The sequence below is a fragment of the Aquarana catesbeiana genome, linkage group LG02, assembly GCF_042186555.1.
Source record: "Aquarana catesbeiana isolate 2022-GZ linkage group LG02, ASM4218655v1, whole genome shotgun sequence".
NCBI lineage: Eukaryota > Metazoa > Chordata > Amphibia > Anura > Ranidae > Aquarana > Aquarana catesbeiana.
In genome coordinates, this window is record NC_133325.1 from 489826035 (window position 1) to 489844064 (window position 18030).

Genomic DNA, 18030 nt, shown 5'->3' on the forward strand with positions numbered 1-18030 from the left:
TGCATGGTCTTGGACGTCTCTGTTAGGGGGCAGGACCTGCGCCTAATCAATATCTATGGACCGCAGTCAAAATGGGGCAGGAAATGCCTCCTCACAGAGATCAAGCCCTTCCTTTTTACGTCCCAGCAGGTTGTCTTTGGAGGTGATTTTAACACCATAATTAGGCCTGAAGACAGGAGAGGCTCCATAGAAAGGCTGGGTTACGATAGCGTTTTTCTTAGAGATATGGTGAGACAAGCAGGCCTGGTAGATGTGCATATTAAGCACTGCCCTGGCAGCACGGGATTCACATTTCAGAGAGGGAATAGTCAGAGTAGGATAGATAGGTTTTTTTTAAAGGAGAACTCTGCTTTCTCGGCTCCTGAGTTGAGGGCGGTGGAGTTCTCTGACCACTGTATGCTGTCTGTGACTCTGAATGCCTCGGACACTCCACCCAGGGGAAGGGGTACCTGGAAACTGAATTCGACTCTCCTGGAAGTTGTAGAGGTAAGACAATCTTTTGAGGATTTTTTTCAGGCACAGGTTTCTATTCTGGACTTTTGCAGCAGTAAGTCAGAGTGGTGGGAGCTTGTGAAACAAAGGGCAATTGGACTTTTCAAGGCCATAAGTAAGAAGAAGCAGCTTGGTATGTACATTGCCTACCAGCATTTGCGGAGGAAGCTTGATCGTCTTGTCTCGTATAGAGGAGATCCAGGGGAGATCTCTGAGGTGAAGTTTCTTCTTAGGAAGTGTCAATATGACCGGCATGCCTCCTTGGTTCTGGAGAGGGATTATGGAAAATATCACTCGCCTGATCCTTACCAGAACTGTAAGCAAGGCATAGCAGTTAAGACGATCATAGGCCTGAGGGATAGTACGAGTTCCCTGGTGAAGTCCAGATCAGGGATCCTGGAGATCTTCAGATCATATTACGCAGACCTTCTGGGAAGAAAGGACCTTTGTCGGGACAGGATGGAAAGCTTTCTGGATTCTACTCCAGGATTGGGAAATGGTACGTTGCCTTTGATGGATTTGACAGAACCAATTTCAGTGGATGAGGTAGTTAATGCTATAGAGAAGCTGGCTACCAAAAAATCGCCTGGGCCAGATGGGTTGACAGCTGAATTCTACAAGTGTTTTAAGTCCATTCTGGCTCCCTTTTTAGCAGAGGTTTATAACAGCTGTCTAGAAGAGGGTTCGCTCCCTCCCTCCATGAGGGATCCGCTGTGATTCTTCTGTCAAAAGGTAAAGACCCCTCAATGATTGAGAACTGGCGCCCCATCAGTCTTCTCAATGTTGACAGAAAGATCCTGGCGAAGATTCTTTTTTGGCGCTTGTCGTCAGTAGCAGTTAAATTCAAGATGGTGCTGCTGTAAGACCTATAAACAGTACAAAATATTTTACAGCGCACACATACAAGAATGACATTTCCTGCAGGGCTAGTTAAAAACACCTGAACACCTGAACATATTCAAAAAATACGGGGGTTTGGTCACACTATATGGTCATGTAGTGCTAAGCCCACTTACTGCGACAAAGTACCCCGAATTAGTGGGTCCTACACTAGTAATAGAATGGAAGCTCCTCTGTCTCAACCATGGGAGCTGAACTCCTCTATGTGGGAGAACTGAAAGGGATACATCCTAATAACTGGTGGCCACTAAATAGGAGGTAATGAGGAGGGGGAGGGGTGCTCCAGCCTAAAAAACCTGGTCAGGGCCTATTACAACATACAAGTACATATTTGGGGGGCACACCATACAATGCATTTAAATTCAAGATGGTGCTGCTGTAAGACCTATAAACAGTACAAAATATTTTACAGCGCACACATACAAGAATGACATTTCCTGCAGGGCTAGTTAAAAACACCTGAACACCTGAACATATTCAAAAAATACGGGGGTTTGGTCACACTATATGGTCATATAGTGCTAAGCCCACTTACTGCGACAAAGTACCCCGAATTAGTGGGTCCTACACTAGTAATAGAATGGAAGATCCTCTGTCTCAACCATGGGAGCTGAACTCCTCTATCCCTTTCAGTTCTCCCACATAGAGGAGTTCAGCTCCCATGGTTGAGACAGAGGATCTTCCATTCTATTACTAGTGTAGGACCCACTAATTCGGGGTACTTTGTCGCAGTAAGTGGGCTTAGCACTATATGACCATATAGTGTGACCAAACCCCCGTATTTTTTGAATATGTTCAGGTGTTCAGGTGTTTTTAACTAGCCCTGCAGGAAATGTCATTCTTGTATGTGTGCGCTGTAAAATATTTTGTGTCGTCAGTAGCAGGCGATTTGTTGTCCAGTCATCAGCACTGCTCAGTCCAAGGTAGAAGTACCTTTTCAGCGGTTTTAGCTGTCCGGGAGGCTTTGGAACGATGCAGGGCTGCTGGATGGAGAAAGTACTTGCTGGCATTGGATCAGGCGAAGGCTTTTGATAGAGTCAATCACAAGTACCTGTATTTGCTACTTGGTAGATACGGCCTGCAGGGGAGGTTTATAGATTGGCTGAAGACATTATATAGAGGGGCTGAGAGCTTCCCACTGGTTAATGGTTGGGTTGGACGGCCTTTTGAGGTTGGCTCTGGTGTGCGCCAGGGATGTCCTCTGAGCCCCCTGTTATATGTATTCGCAATCGACCCCTTCATAAAAAGGCTAGAGAGTGGATCTTTGTGCGGGGTGCCTTTGGGCATTGCTGGTGTGCCGCCTCTGAAGGTCGTGGCCTATGCCGATGATGTGTCTGTTATTGTCTCTGGGACAGAGGAGGCGCAGGAAGTGGTCTCTATGATAGAGCAGTACACGGAGGCTTCTGGTTCTAAAGTCAACCATGAAAAGAGTGAAGTTTTCTGGATGGGTAAGGAGAGTGAAAGCTTCGAACTTCCGGATGCCTTCCCAGAGCCCCAGCAGGAAATTAAAGTGTTGGGCATCAAATTTGGTCCTGGTGACTATGGTCATCGAAATTGGGAAAGCAGGTTGGTGTGTGCCAATGCCAAAGTAGCAAGCTGGAAGAAATGGAAGCTTTCCTTGAGGGAGAGGGTTGACTTGATCAAAACGTACCTGGTCCCAATCTTTTTATATGTCAGCTTCGTCTGTATCTTGCCAGCATCTCTCTATGCAAGGGTGTACAGCTGTTTTTTCCAACTGTTATGGGGAAGTAGGCTGAACCTGATCAAACGCAATGTAACTTACCTGTCTAGGCGGGAGGGTGGCCTAGGAATGGTCAACCCAATAGTTTTCTTTTCTCTGCTCTTTTTAAAGTACAATCTTGGTAACATGCTAGCAGAGAACCCGCCGGGATGGGTGGGCATTTTTCAATCTTGTTTTAGGCCTTTTCTGCGATGCTGGGAAGATGGCGGGCCAGTGAAAAGTCTGAGAGTCCGACATGACAAGCTCCCGGCTTATGTTGCCCCGTGTCTGAAAATACTTCGGCAGTGGCAGGTGACAGTGGAGGATATCAAGTCCCTCCCCAGGAAGCTTCTGGAGAAGAGGATTTTGAGCTCTGCTTTCAGTGTGTCACTGGCCTTAAGGGATTGCCCAGGCTCTGTAATGAGGGAGGGGTTGCGTTTAATCAATTTAGAAAGAATTCCCTTGAAGTTTAGGGATCAAGCCTGGCTCGCTTTCCATGGAAGGCTCTATGTCAGAGGGAACTTGAAGCATCGCCCTGTGGATGATCGGGATTGTCCTAGAGCGGAGTGTGTTGGTAAAGTGGAGTCTATGGACCACTTTTTGCTGCAGTGTCCCTTTAACATAGAGGTGTATAAAAGGGTGGGGAGGGCTCTAGGCATCCCCTTTTTCTATTGCATGAGTTATGCGGAGTGGGTGTACGGGGCATTCCCGACTTGCTGGGATTTTGATTTGGATACACTGTTTTTAGTTAATATAGTTGTCCGTTACTTCACATGGAATGCACGGTGCCAGATTACCCTGCGGAAAAAAGTCCTCTCTGTTGAGGTGGTGGTGCACGATATTCTGGGTGAGGTTGGGAAAATTCGGGGTCTTGAGAGGGGCAGGGAGCCTCGGGCGGTCTGGAAAAGGGCGTGGAGGAATATCAGACCTGCCTTTGGTGAACTGCCATCTCTGGGTGAGGTGCTGTTTTCTTTTTCTATTTCTTTCACTCCCTTAGTTTTTGTTGGTTAGTAGCTTCTTTTTGAAGAAGGGCTGCATGCATAATGGGTGCGGGTTTGTTTCTTGACCTCACAGTTTGGATGTCTGGTGTATTGGTGTGAGTTGTAGTGAGATTATCCCCAATAATGACATGTTCATGATGAGTTTTGTTTTTGCTGTAAAGTCATTTTTTGTTTGAGAGCAGATTTGCTATATTTATTTTCATTTATGTAAATATGTATATATTTATGTATATTATATATAGTGATTTTATGCTTATTGATTGCAAGACTTTTAATAAAGAAAAATTGGGAAGAATGTTCCTTACATTGGTGGTCAGTGAGAAGAATGTACCTTACATTGGTGGTCAGTGAGAAGAATGTTCCTTACATTGGTGGTCAGTGAGAAGAATGTTCCTTACATTGGTGGTCAGTGAGAAGAATGTTCCTTACATTGGTGGTCAGTGAGAAGAATGTTCCTTACATTGGTGGTCAGTGAGAAGAATGATCCTTACATTGGTGGTCAGTGAGAAGAATGTTCCTTACATTGGTGGTCAGTGAGAAGAATGTTCCTTACATTGGTGGTCAGTGAGAAGAATGTTCCTTACATTGGTGGTCAGTGAGAAGAATGTTCCTTACATTGGTGGTCAGTGAGAAGAATGTTCCTTACATTGGTGGTCAGTGAGAAGAATGTTCCTTACATTGGTGGTCAGTGAGAAGAATGTTCCTTACATTGGTGGTCAGTGAGAAGAATGTTCCTTACATTGGTGGTCAGTGAGAAGAATGTTCCTTACACTGGTGGTCAGTGAGAAGAATGTTCCTTACACTGGTGGTCAGTGAGAAGAATGTTCCTTACACTGGTGGTCAGTGAGAAGAATGTTCCTTACACTGGTGGTCAGTGAGAAGAATGTTCCTTACACTGGTGGTCAGTGAGAAGAATGTTCCTTACACTGGTGGTCAGTGAGAAGAATGTTCCTTACACTGGTGGTCAGTGAGAAGAATGTTCCTTACACTGGTGGTCAGTGAGAAGAATGTTCCTTACACTGGTGGTCAGTGAGAAGAATGTTCCTTACACTGGTGGTCAGTGAGAAGAATGTTCCTTACACTGGTGGTCAGTGGGAAGAATGTTCCTTACATTGGTGGTCAGTGGGAAGAATGTTCCTTACATTGGTGGTCAGTGAGAAGAATGTTCCTTACATTGGTGGTCAGTGAGAAGAATGTTCCTTACATTGGTGGTCAGTGAGAAGAATGTTCCTTACATTGGTGGTCAGTGAGAAGAATGCTCCTTACATTGGTGATCAGTGAAAATTATATAAAGTTAATAAAAATAATAAAAAAAAAAAATGTAAAGCACCCCCATGATCCCAGCACATGCTCTATATGGAAAGCTTTATGTAGGATGAGCACATGTATGTAAACATGTGTCTATAGACGCAAATGCTGGACACGGGAGCCCACCTGCAAGGTAACCCCCCCCGGGAGAGCGCTTCTCCTAGGGAGTTATCTGATGTGGGGAGGAGCCGCGAGAGCCACCCCCAGATGTCGAGGTTCGGGGCCACTCTGTGCAAAACGAGCTGCACAGTGAAGGTAAGTATGATATGTTTGTTATTTAAAAAAACAAAAAACGAGCCTTTACAATCACTTTAATTTTGGAAAGGTACCTGTTGTTGCACTTTCTTTAATGTAATTCTGTGACGAACGCATGTAGTGTGGGCAGTGCAAAATGTAGGTGGGGATTTGTGTGGGTGTGGCTTGAGTGTGGGTGGGAACACAGGGGGGGCCCCAGGATCTCCTATTGCCCGGGGGCCCCATGAGTTGTCAGTCCGCCCCTGCATGTACCTGTGTATATGTACCTGTGTCATGTACCTGTGTCCTGTGTATGTGTCATGTGTATATGTACCTGTGTGCATGTGTGTGTGTGTGCATGCCTCACTTGCATTCACTGTTCAAAAGCCGAGCCTCCTCCTCGTCCATGATAGGCAGAAAACTCAATTTCCCAGCAGTCAGCGGTCAGCCTATCACGGGCATTCTCTCATCCTCTTACCACGGACAAGGATGAGAGAATGTCCGTGATAGGCTGTACACTGACTGCCTATCACAGACAAGGAGGCGTGGCTTTTGAACAGTGAGAGCCTGCCAAGTGCTATGTAGCACACGCTGGCCGCCGTCTGCCTGCATGACACGCTGATCATGTAGGCAGACGGCGGTGACTCGAGTATAAGTCGAGGGGGGCACTTTCAGCCCCAAAAAAGGGGCTGAAAAATTCTACTTATACACGAGTATATACGGTATATTATTAAATTATTATTATAGCCAAATTTACCACCCTAACTCCTCCCACAGCTTTTACACTATATAGACAGTAATATACCGAAATGTGCGGATTGTTCCCGATTGGTGTGCTATTACTTTGTGGAAAGTTTCGCTGAATGGTTCACAAAATATCGTCGTTTTTGCGGTGAAATTGGTCCCATGGGAATGAATGGCGAAATGTTCAAAACTAGAGTGGGAGGTGACAAAAGCTGCCAAAATATTATGACCACCCCATGAAAAAAAAAAAATATTTTTTTTTAAATCATTTTTGAAAAAAAAAAAATCATTTTTGAAAAAATAAAATCATTTTTGAAAAAATAAAATCATTTTTGAAAAAATAAAATCATTTTTGAAAAAATAAAATCATTTTTGAAAAAAAAAGTCATTTTTGAAAAAAAAAATCATTTTTGAAAAAAATGTTCAGCTCTTTCAGCTAATTATGGGACTTCAACTGTTTTACTACTATTTATACTTTTTAAAATATTAAGCTTTTTAACACTAGAAAAAAAAAAATTTTGAAAAAAAAAAATCATTTAAAAAAAAAAAAAATAATAATTTTTGAAAAAAAATAATTTTTGAAAAAAAATAATTTTTAAAAAAAAATAATTTTTGAAAAAAAAAAAAATCATTTTTGAAAAAATAAAATCATTTTTGAAAAAAAAAAACATTTTTGAAAAAAATGTTCAGCTCTTTCAGCTAATGATGGGACTTCAACTGTTTTACTACTATTTATACTTTTTAAAATATTAAGCTTTTTAGCACTTTTCACAGTTACTCCAGCCACTCCAACCACACAACAGTTACTTAAGCCACACTCCAGTTGTAGAGGCAAGAACACTTCACAATTTCCCCAGAAATTGTAGCTTTTCTAGTTTTTTTTGTCGTGTGACTTCAAATGTTTTTGAAACTAGTCACATGTTCAGCCATGTGACTTCAGATGTTTTTGAAAAAAAAAAAACAACTGTCACTTTGATCATGTGACTTCAATCCTCAAATCTCATTGGACACTGGAAGTGACTCTATGACATCAGAGCTCAGAGGGTATAAATAACGGCTGCTCAGTGTGTGGAGCTCATTCAAGCTGTGAAAGGTGCAGAGGAAGCATTGTTTTTTTCTGCTCCTTGTTTTGCTTGAATTTCTGAAATTTTCCACAATGGGAAATTGCTTCACACATTGCCTGCGTGAAAATAATGATGATGACTTTTACCATCAGTCATCTCCAAAATCATCAGGGTGTCATAGCCCTGCCAGTCCCACCTTGGCTAAGGCTGGGACTAATAACATCAGCACCTCCAACCTGATGGAGGTTTCTGCAATATCTTCAGGGCATTCAAGCCCTGCACATCCAGCTGAGACTGGAACCAATGACACCAATATGAACATCAGTGTCGTTTCAGGGTCTGGTAGCCCTTCCTGCCTCACCTCGGCTGAGGTGACTGCAGCCACCAATTACATGTCTGGAGATGAGGATCACTACCAGTCATCTCTAGAACCATCAGGGTGTCATAGCCCTGCCAGTCCCACCTTGGCTAAGGCTGGGACTAATAACATCAGCACCTCCAACCTGATGGAGGTTTCTGCAATACCTTCAGGGCATTCAAGCCCTGCACATCCAGCTGAGACTGGAACCAATGACACCAATATGAACATCAGTGTCGTTTCAGGGTCTGGTAGCCCTTCCTGCCTTACCTCGGCTGAGGTGACTGCAGCTACCAATTCCATGTCTGGAGATGAGGACCACTACCAGTCATCTCTAGAACCCTCAGGGTGTCATAGCCCTGCCAGTCCCACCTTGGCTAAGGTTGGGACCCACATCAGCACCTCCAGCATCATGGAGGTCCATTCGCAACATTCAGCACATTGCAGCACTGCATGTCCAGATGAAGATGGAACTCCCAACAACCTGGGCACAGAGTGTGTGCTTTTAGGACCTTGCAGCCCTTCCCATCCTGCCTCGGCTGAGTCTGGAACCCCTGACACTGCCCTAAGCATGGTGAGTGTCTTTCCAGGACCTTCAGAATGTTTCAACTCAGAGACTGAAACCACCGGATATGACTCCATCGCACCAATCGAAGACATGACAATAACTCTGTCAAGATTCACATTGCACTATGAGCTCGGAGAAGGAAGCTTTGGAAGGGTAAGTGCTCATTTACTCCCATTACTTAAATTACTAGCCCCACCCACAAAACACCCTTTCAACACCAAGGACCCCACTAATTGTTATCTTCTCTCTCATTCAGGTTGTTCTGGCTACCCACCGAAAGAGCCAGCAGAAGGTGGCAATCAAGTCAGTCATTAAGACTAGAAATACCTACGACCTCGATATAGAACGCTACGCCATGGAGAAGTCGGAAGGGTGCCCCTTTCTAATTCAGCTATATGCAGCCTTCCAAACCCCCTTCACCGCCTGTTTTGTGATGGAATATCTCTGCGGAGGGAGTTTAAGTGACTTCATCTGGAACTATTCCCCAGTCGACAGTGACACCATCAAGTAAGTTTCAAATAGTAAAGAAAGCAAGCCTTATAAGATATTTAAATCCAAATAAATCCTTTGTATTTATTACTGTAATGCAGTCAGGTTGTATATAGAGTAATATATATATGCTCTTCTTTCTATTTTATTTTTACATTCTCAGTGCTGCAGCAATGGTTGAAATACCCAATGCTGGCAGCACCCTGGAAAGCCTGACCACTGCTCTCACACACAGCGGGCAATGATTGCACATGTTAAAAGAGATGGAGACAGTACATAGTTGCCTAGTAATAAGTTGCGGTGTACATGTGCATTGAGACACAAGCATAGGGGCAGTGTTGGAGGTGACTATTCTTTAAAATGGGGCAGATTGGATCCTATAGGCAGGATCGCCCAGTAGGCTTTTTTGGGATCTTGGTAAAAACTGCACCAGGAATTGCACCTGTCTCAGGTGGCACTGTAAATCACTCTGGACTAGCCCCTTCCTGCCCCTGCCTCCCTCTGCCCATGGGTACTGCTTCTATCTGAATTTTATTTCTTTTAAATGTCATTTTGTTTCAATCTAACTTTGCTTTTCTCTTTTACAGATTCATTGTGGCGGAAATAGCTTGTGGACTGGAGTTCCTTCACAGTAATGGCATTCTCCATAGGTAACTAATTCTATTCAATTGTAGACCATATATCTGTGTAAAATGTGTGCAGAGGTGAGATTGAGGAGAGGCACATATATACAAGGGTACCTAATGTCTTCCCACTTTTCCAACCAACTGATATAAGAAGCTAATGGAAAACTTCTGCCACTAGCAGCCACCTATAATTGAAATATCAGTTGGCGCTAAAGGGATCCTAAAATCTGTTTTAGATGACCCGTGCCAGAAAATGACACTTATCTTTCTCTTTGCAGGGATCTCAAGCCTGATAACATTCTAATGGATGAAGAAGGACATGTCCGCATTGCCGATTACGGACTGGCAGTGGGCGGTCTATGGGACGATAAAAGGACCACCGGTGTGGCTGGAACCAGAGGATTCATGGCTCCAGAGGTTTGTATATTTCTCCATACTCATAACTTATTTATTCATTATATCAGAATTCATCAAATACCACTCTGATTTTTCTTTACACCTATTCCTTTTTATTAATGTTCGAAGTCCTGAGAAGCCAGCGGAGTGCCATATACCTTTGTAACACACTCCACTCTGCTTTATAAAGGTTTATGTTTGTAAAGCAGCAGTATGGCCATTTAAAAGGACACACAACAGCTTTATAAATACGTCCCTTAGAATAGGTGTTTGATGAATATACATTATAAAAGATATTATATATAAAAGACTAAGTTGGGAGGAAGGGGGCTTGTGCTTCCTATAAGATAATGGGGTCAGCCTATTCGGCCCCTTTAAAAATGAACTCAGCTTTGTGGGCTTCTTTGATGTATTCTGGTTTTCTGTACTGTCCAATGTACTTATTGATGTTCTTTCTTTGGATTGGCAGGTTGTCAACAATGACTTTTACCAGTTTGAACCTGACTGGTTTTCACTAGGAGTCATTACCTACATTTTGGCCACAAAACATATGCCATTTAGGAGCATGACCTTTGATGAATACAGGAGAGAGGTGAACTTCAGCCATCCCAATTACCCCCCTGACATGGACCCGGACCTGGCGGACTTCATAAAAGGAGTAAGTAGGAGAAGACCTTTTTTAACTCTAAATAGCAACAGGAAGGGATTCCGGCTACTACTGCTGCTGCTCTAGGAGTATAATGTAGGTTTGCTGACAAGTCTGGTTATTGACTGTTGGGTAGTTTGGCTTCTTTGTCCCCAGTAAAGGTTCAGTTATACAATCATGGAAACACTTTATCATGGGACTGAGGGGGCAGAAGATGCCACATGGGGTAAATCACTGATATGCACATTTCATAATTCTATCCAATCAGAAACACATTTATTTTTGCATCCAGCACCTGCACTAGCCTATATGTGTGAGTCTTCACACGTTAAGATGCTCTATTGGGTTAAAAATAACCACCCAGAAGGAGACGCACAGTAGTCAGAGTTCTTTCCTAATCTATACAGAGCCAAGTGTTGTAACTTTTATTACTCATGTATACAAGTCCTCATTGATAACAGTTCATTATTTTATAGCTGCTCTGCAAATATCCGGAGGAGAGACTGGGGATCAGTGAAGACATCCGATCCCACATCTTCATGGAATCCATCGACTGGGAAGAACTAGAGGAAGGGAAAGCATCGCCCCCTTTCCAAGTGGACATGGTAAGTACCCAAATCCTAATGGGATGATATTACTACATTTCTGATAGATTGGAGCAATGCTGTGTCCTTACAGATAATGTAGGGAACACAAACGTAATCCAGCCTGCAGGAAAACCTTACAGACTAACCAGTCAATTGTTCCCTTTTCCATGAGAGGAGAAGATAAGGACATAACTTTCTATGCACCAGACACAATGGTGCACAGTTGGGAGTGAGTGGAAGTGAGATGGTACAATGGAACATGATACAATCTCTATGAGGTCTATGATATGTGACGTCACCCATCACCATGTGGAGGAAGTGATGGCCATAGACACATAGGGGTTAATTTACTAAAACTGGAGGAGTGCAAAATCTGGTGCAGCTCTGCATGAAAACTAATCAGCTTCCAGGTTTTATTGTCAAAGCTTAATTAAACAAGCTAAAGTTAGCTGATTGGCTACCATGCACAACTGCACCAGATTTTGCACTCTCAATTTTAGTAAATCAACCCCATAGTCTGCTTCTAGATTTATTTCCTATCTGTTCTCTCACTACATGGAACTGAGGAAGAAGAGATCTGCTCTAGTCTGTAGTGGGAGAGCTGATAATTATTAAACAATAAGTCCAGAGATCATTAAACATTGAATATGACGCATTGTGTTTTCCTTTTACAGCCCATGGACATGGAAATAGACGACCGACTTTCTCCATCGGCTATAATGCCAAAACCATCAAAGAATCCAGGAGAAGAGATATACTTACCCAAGTTCACATACATCAACAGCATGTGGGCACGCATGTAAATCTGCATTAGACAATGACATCCTACTGCAAAGATTCAGAAAAAACAATTCTACGCATTTTTGACAATTTCTTAACATCACAGTGTCATGGTCCTGCTTGCCGTGTGCTCTTCGTTTGTCTCTGTTACCGACCTTGGCGTGTTCTCGACTATTCCTGTCTGCTCGTGACCCTGACCTTTTGGCGTGTCCCCGACTATCCCTGCTTTCCTGTGACCCTGAACCTTTGGCGTGTACTCTGTTGTTCCTGTCTGCTAGTCACCCTGACCTCTGCCTTATCCCTTTTCTATCCTTGTTGTTCTAGCCTGCTGCTTCCTTCTCCTGTAGTCTACCGTGAGCGTGAGCTGTGAGACCCTAGGGGCCGCGACCTGGAGCCAGACTGCAGCGCAGTCCATCCTCACCACTAGAGGCTCTGGTGAACACCTGCTGGCTCTTAAGACTCTGCACCCTGGGGAATCTATGCTCTAGCTCCCACTGAGATCTGTGTTAGTGATCCAGTAGACCTGCTCCCTGAACCTCCCTGAGTACTATCCGCAGCACTCAATCCTAGGGTCCACTATCTTAGCGATGCACTTCCGACTCCTATGGAGTGCATCTGTCACCTGGTCTCAGGTGACCTGACACACAGACCTTTTACCACCATTGTTTACACCACAGATGATTGATCCAGGGAGTAATCCGATCGCCTTCGGGGGGTCAGGAAGGAATTTTTTTCCCTGTTGGAGCAAATTATACCATGCTTCATAAGGTTTTTTTGCCTTCCTCTGGATCAACAGGTGAGTTCCATACTGTACCATCAGCTGTACTCACCTCCCAGGGTGATGAACTGTTAGTGCCCACGAAGCCTGTGTAGTGGTCCGGGGATTTGAAATCCTTGCTCTTCTCTGTCTTCTATCTGCAGCACTCGATGTTCTGTGCTGGGGATGACCAGTCAGAATTTCACTAATCTATCCTGCAAGTGCCATAGAGAGTAGAAGAGGAAGGATTTCAAAGCTACTACACAGGCCATGTGCCCACTGACAGCTCACCACAGACGGTTGATCCAGGGAGTAATGCGTTTGCCTTCGGGGGTCAGGAAGGAATTTTTTTCCCTGTTGGAGCAAATTATACCATGCTTCATAAGGGTTTTTCGCCTTCCTCTGGATCAACAGGTGAGTTCCATACTGTACCATCAGCTGTACTTACCTCCCAGGGTGATGAACTGTTAGTGCTCATGGAGCCTGTGTAGTGGTCCGGGGATTTGAAACCCTTGCTCTTCTCCATCTTCTATCTGCAGCACTCGATGTTCTGTGCTGGCGATGACCAGTCAGAATGTCATTGATCTATCCTGCAAGTGCCGTAGAGAGTAGAAGAGTGGGGGTTTCAAAGCTACTACACAGGCCTCGTGGACTCCGTGCCCTGGGGAATCTATGCGCTAGCGCCCACTGGGATCTGTGTTAGTGATCCAGTAGACCTGCTTCCTGAAACTCCCTGGGTACTATCCGCAGCAGTCAGTCCTAGGGTCCACTATCTTAGCGGTGCACTTCCGACTCCCACGGAGTGCATCTGTCACCTGGTCTCAGGTGACCTGACACACAAACTTTTTACCACCATTGTTTACACCACAGACGGTTGATCCAGGGAGTAATCTGATCGCCTTCGGGAATCGGGAAGGAATTTTTTTCCTTGTTGGAGCAAATTATACCATGCTTCTTAAGGTTTTTTCGCCTTCCTCTGGATCAACGAGTGAGTTCAATACTGTACAATCAGCTGTACTCACCTCCCAGGGTGATGAACTGTTAGTGCCCACAAAGCCTGTGTAGTGGTCCGGGGATTTGAAATCCTTGCTCTTCTCCGTCTATCTGCAGCACTCAATGTTCTGTGCTGGCGATGACCAGTCAGAATGTCACTGATCTATCCTGCAAGTGCCATAGAGAGTAGAAGAGTGGGGATTTCAAAGCTACTACACAGGTCATGTGCCCATTGACAGCTCACCACAGATGGTTGATCCAGGGAGTAATCCGATAGCCTTCGGGGGTCAGGAAGAAATTTTTTTCCCTGTTGGAGCAAATTATACTATGCTTCATAAGGGTTTTTCGCCTTCCTCTGGATCAACAGGTGAGTTCCATACTGTACCATCAGCTGTACTTACCTCCCAGGGTGATGAACTGTTAGTGCCCATGGAGCCTGTGTAGTGGTCCAGGGATTTGAAATCCTTGCTCTTCTCCGTCTTCTATCTGCAGCACTCGATGTTCTGTGCTGGCGATGACCAGTCAGAATGTCATTGATCTATCCTGCAAGTGCCGTAGAGAGTAGAAGAGTGGGGATTTCAAAGCTACTACACAGGCCATGTGCCCACTGACAGCTCACCACAGAATAAACCGATTTGGGGGTCAGGAAGGATTTTGTTTGCCCCATTGGAACAAATTACACCATGCTGCACAAGAGTTTTTTTTTTTTTTGCCTTCCTCTGGATCAACTGGGAGTTATGGAATTCACCTGCAAAACATGCCATCATCAATTCCTATACATACAGAAGACACCACCAAGAACTTGTGTCCTGCACCTACAGCGTCTCCCTTTTGATAGAAACTATCAAGCTTTGTGCCCTGTGTCAAAAGACAAGATGACGCCACCAAGAATTTCTTCCCTGTAGGTGCAGTGTTTTTATACGGGAACCGCTAAGCTTTGCTCTGTATGTATAGGAAGAAAAAAAAAAAAAACTGGCCAGAGAGGGATTACTTTGACGCAGTTGGCCAGCTTAAACATGTATTGCGATATATGTGAACCAAAAATCCCTTTTTATGCAACGTTTATTTGAAATGGAAAGAGTGTATAGCAATGTACAGAGCACTGATTTATAGATTATTTTCTCCCAGCACAGCACACCACAATTTAAAGTTGCTTGTTTTGGTGCACTGCACATTCTGTTGTGCAGATTTGGAAAAAATTCTGGAACAAGATGGATCAAGCAGAAGAGGGGAGAAGGTGATCTTTATTTATATTGGCCACATTGTTTACTAGGAGCAATGCCATTTTATTCAGATTTAATGTGAGCCTCTCATTAAAGATATATCCTTTAGCCCCTGTTCACACTGAGGGCTGGTTTGATATTGTGCGAGTTCAGCTGAACTTGCACGATCTCAAACCCGCATTTCAGTTCGAGGGCGATTTGAAAGACATCTTTGGGGGTTTATGCATGGATGTCTATTGAAACTGCCCCCGAAGTTGACAAAAGTAGTGAAGGAACTACTGTTAGGAATCGCTATGGCGCTGCAAAGTCAGCACCGCAATGATTCGGACGGTGCCATTGCCTGCAATAGGCTCCGATTTGGCATGCGATTTGATATAGCAAATCAGCCCAGTGTGAACAGGGGCTTAGTACAGTCTCAAGCAATTTAACCCTTTCATGACTAAGCCTATTTTTGAAATTTGGTGTTTACAAGTTAAAATCCGTATTTTTTGCTAGAAAATTACTTAGAACCCCCAAACATTATATATATATTTTTTAGCAGAGAATCTAGAGAATAAAATGGAGATTGTTGCAATATTTTATATCACACGGTATTTTTGCAGCGGTGTTTTAAACGCAAATTTTTGGAAAAGGGACACTTCCATGAATTTTTAAAAATTCCAAACAGTAAAGTTACCCCAATTTTTTTGTATAATGTGAAAGATGATGTTACGCCGAGTAAATAGATACCAAACATGTCACGCTTTATAATTGCACGCACTCGTGGAATTGCGACAAACTATGGTAGTTATGAATTTCCATAGGCGACACTTTAAATTTTTTTTACGGTTACCAGGTTAGAGTTACAGAGGAGGTCTAGGGCTAGAATTATTTCTCTCGCTCTGACGATCGCGACGATACCTCACATGTGTGATTTGAACACCGTTTACATATGCAGGCGCTACTTCCGTATGCGTTTTCTTTGCTGCGCAAGCTCGCGGGGACGGGGGCGCTTTAAAAATTTAAAAAAAATTTTTAAAATTTATTTTATTTATTTTTAGATTTATAAATTGTGTTTTTAAAAAAAATGTTTTTTTTTTACTTGTATTGCTGTCACAAGGATTGTAAACATCCCTTGTGACTATAATGGGTGGTGACAGGTACTCTTTATGGAGGGATCGGGGGTCTAAAAGACCTCCGATCCCTCCTCTGCACTTCAAAGTATTCAGATCGCCGAAAATGGTGATTCTGAATACTGTATATGTTTTTAAATTCGGTGCCATTGGCAGTCGAGTAAAAGGGAAGTGACGTCATGACGTCGCTTCCGCGTTTACATTGAGAGGGCTGGAACGAAGCCGCCCACAGCTTCATTCCAGCCCGCCCACAGCCGCCGGAGACAACCGATTCGATACCGGGCCTCCCGATCGCACGGGAGGCCCGGTAAGAGCGGCGGGAGGCGGCGGGAGAGGGGGGGGATGTCCCCTCCCGCTCCTCCGGTATAACAGCCGAGCAGCTTTTAGCCGCATCGGTTGTTATACTCGGGTAGCCGATCGCCCGCTCTAAACAACGGTACCGGGATGATGCCTGCAGCTGTGGGCATCATCCCGGTATAACCCCGGAAAGCCGAGTACGCATATCTGCGTACGGTCGGTGGGAAGGGGTTAAGATAATTAACAACTTCAAAACAAGGCACTTCCCCCCTTCCTGCCCAGGCCAATTTTCAGCTTTCAGCGCTGTCACATTTTAAATGACAATTGCATGGTCATGCAACACTGTACCCAAAAAAAAATAATTTGTATCATTTTTTCCCCATAAATAGAGCTTTCTTTTGGTGGTATTTGATCACCACTGGGGTGTTTATTTTTTGCTAAACAAATAAAAAAAGACCGAAAAATTTTTTTTTTTCTTTGTTTCTTTTTTATTACATAGTTACATAGTAGGTGAGGTTGAAAAAAGACACAAGTCCAACCTATGTGTGTGATTATATGTCAGTATTACATTGTATATCCCTGTACATTGTGGTCGTTCAGGTGCTTACCTAATAGTTTTTAAACTATCGATGCCCAGCACTGAAACCACCGTCTGTGGAAGGGAATTCAACATCCTGGCCGCTCTTACAGTAAAGAACCCTCTACGCAGTTTAAGGTTAAACCTCTTTTCTTCCAATGTTAGTGAATGGCCGCACGTCTTTTTAAGTTCCGTTGCGCTGAAAAGTTTTATTCCTATTGTGGGGTCACCAGTACGGTATTTGTACATTAAAATCATATCCCCTTCTCAAGCGTCTCTTCTCCAGAGAGAATAAGTTCAGTGTTCATAATTTTTCCTCATAACTAATATCCTCCAGTCCCTTTATTTGTTTTGTTGCCCTTCTCTGTACTCTCTCCAGTCCCAGTACATCCTTCCCGAGGACTGGTGCCCAGAATTGGACAGCATACTCTTGTAGAGTGGGAGAATTATCGCTTTATCCCTGGAGTTTATCCCCTTCTTAATGCATGCCAATATTCTATTTGCTTTGTTAGCAGCAGCTTGGCATTGCTGAGCCTATCATCTACTAGGACCCCCAGGTACTTTTCCATCCTCGTGGGCGCACGCTAGCGGCTTATCCTGCTGGACGTCATATGACGTCCAGTCAGGATAATGAAACAACTTTGCAGACGTCATTTTGCTATATGGCGAGCAGGAAGTGGTTAAGAGGGACACCCCAAAGGGCTTGAGAAAAAAATGAGGTGTGCGAAGTGTGCTGTCAAGAGGGCATGGGGGTACATCATTGGTGTCAGTGAGATAAACTAACTCCCGTCACTGGTGTTAGTATAAGAAAATAAGTCCTATCATTGGTGTCAATGAGAATAAAATAGGTGCCATTGGTGTCAGTGATATTGAAATATATTCAATAATTGATGTCAGTGGGATAAAGTGCATTCCATCATTGCAGAATTATAAATACCACCATTAGGGTCAGTTGAAAAAAATGAGTCCCACCATTGGTGTCAGTGGGATAAGTCCCATTGTTGTGTCACTGGGAATAAAACAAGTCCCATCATTGGAGAGAGAGCAGAGGGGGGACAAGAGTGGAAAGTGATAAACAGAGGGGGGAGAGAGCTGAAGAGATTGGGGGGAGGGGAGGGGAGAGGAGGCCCCCAGAAGAAGACAAACTATGACTGGGGT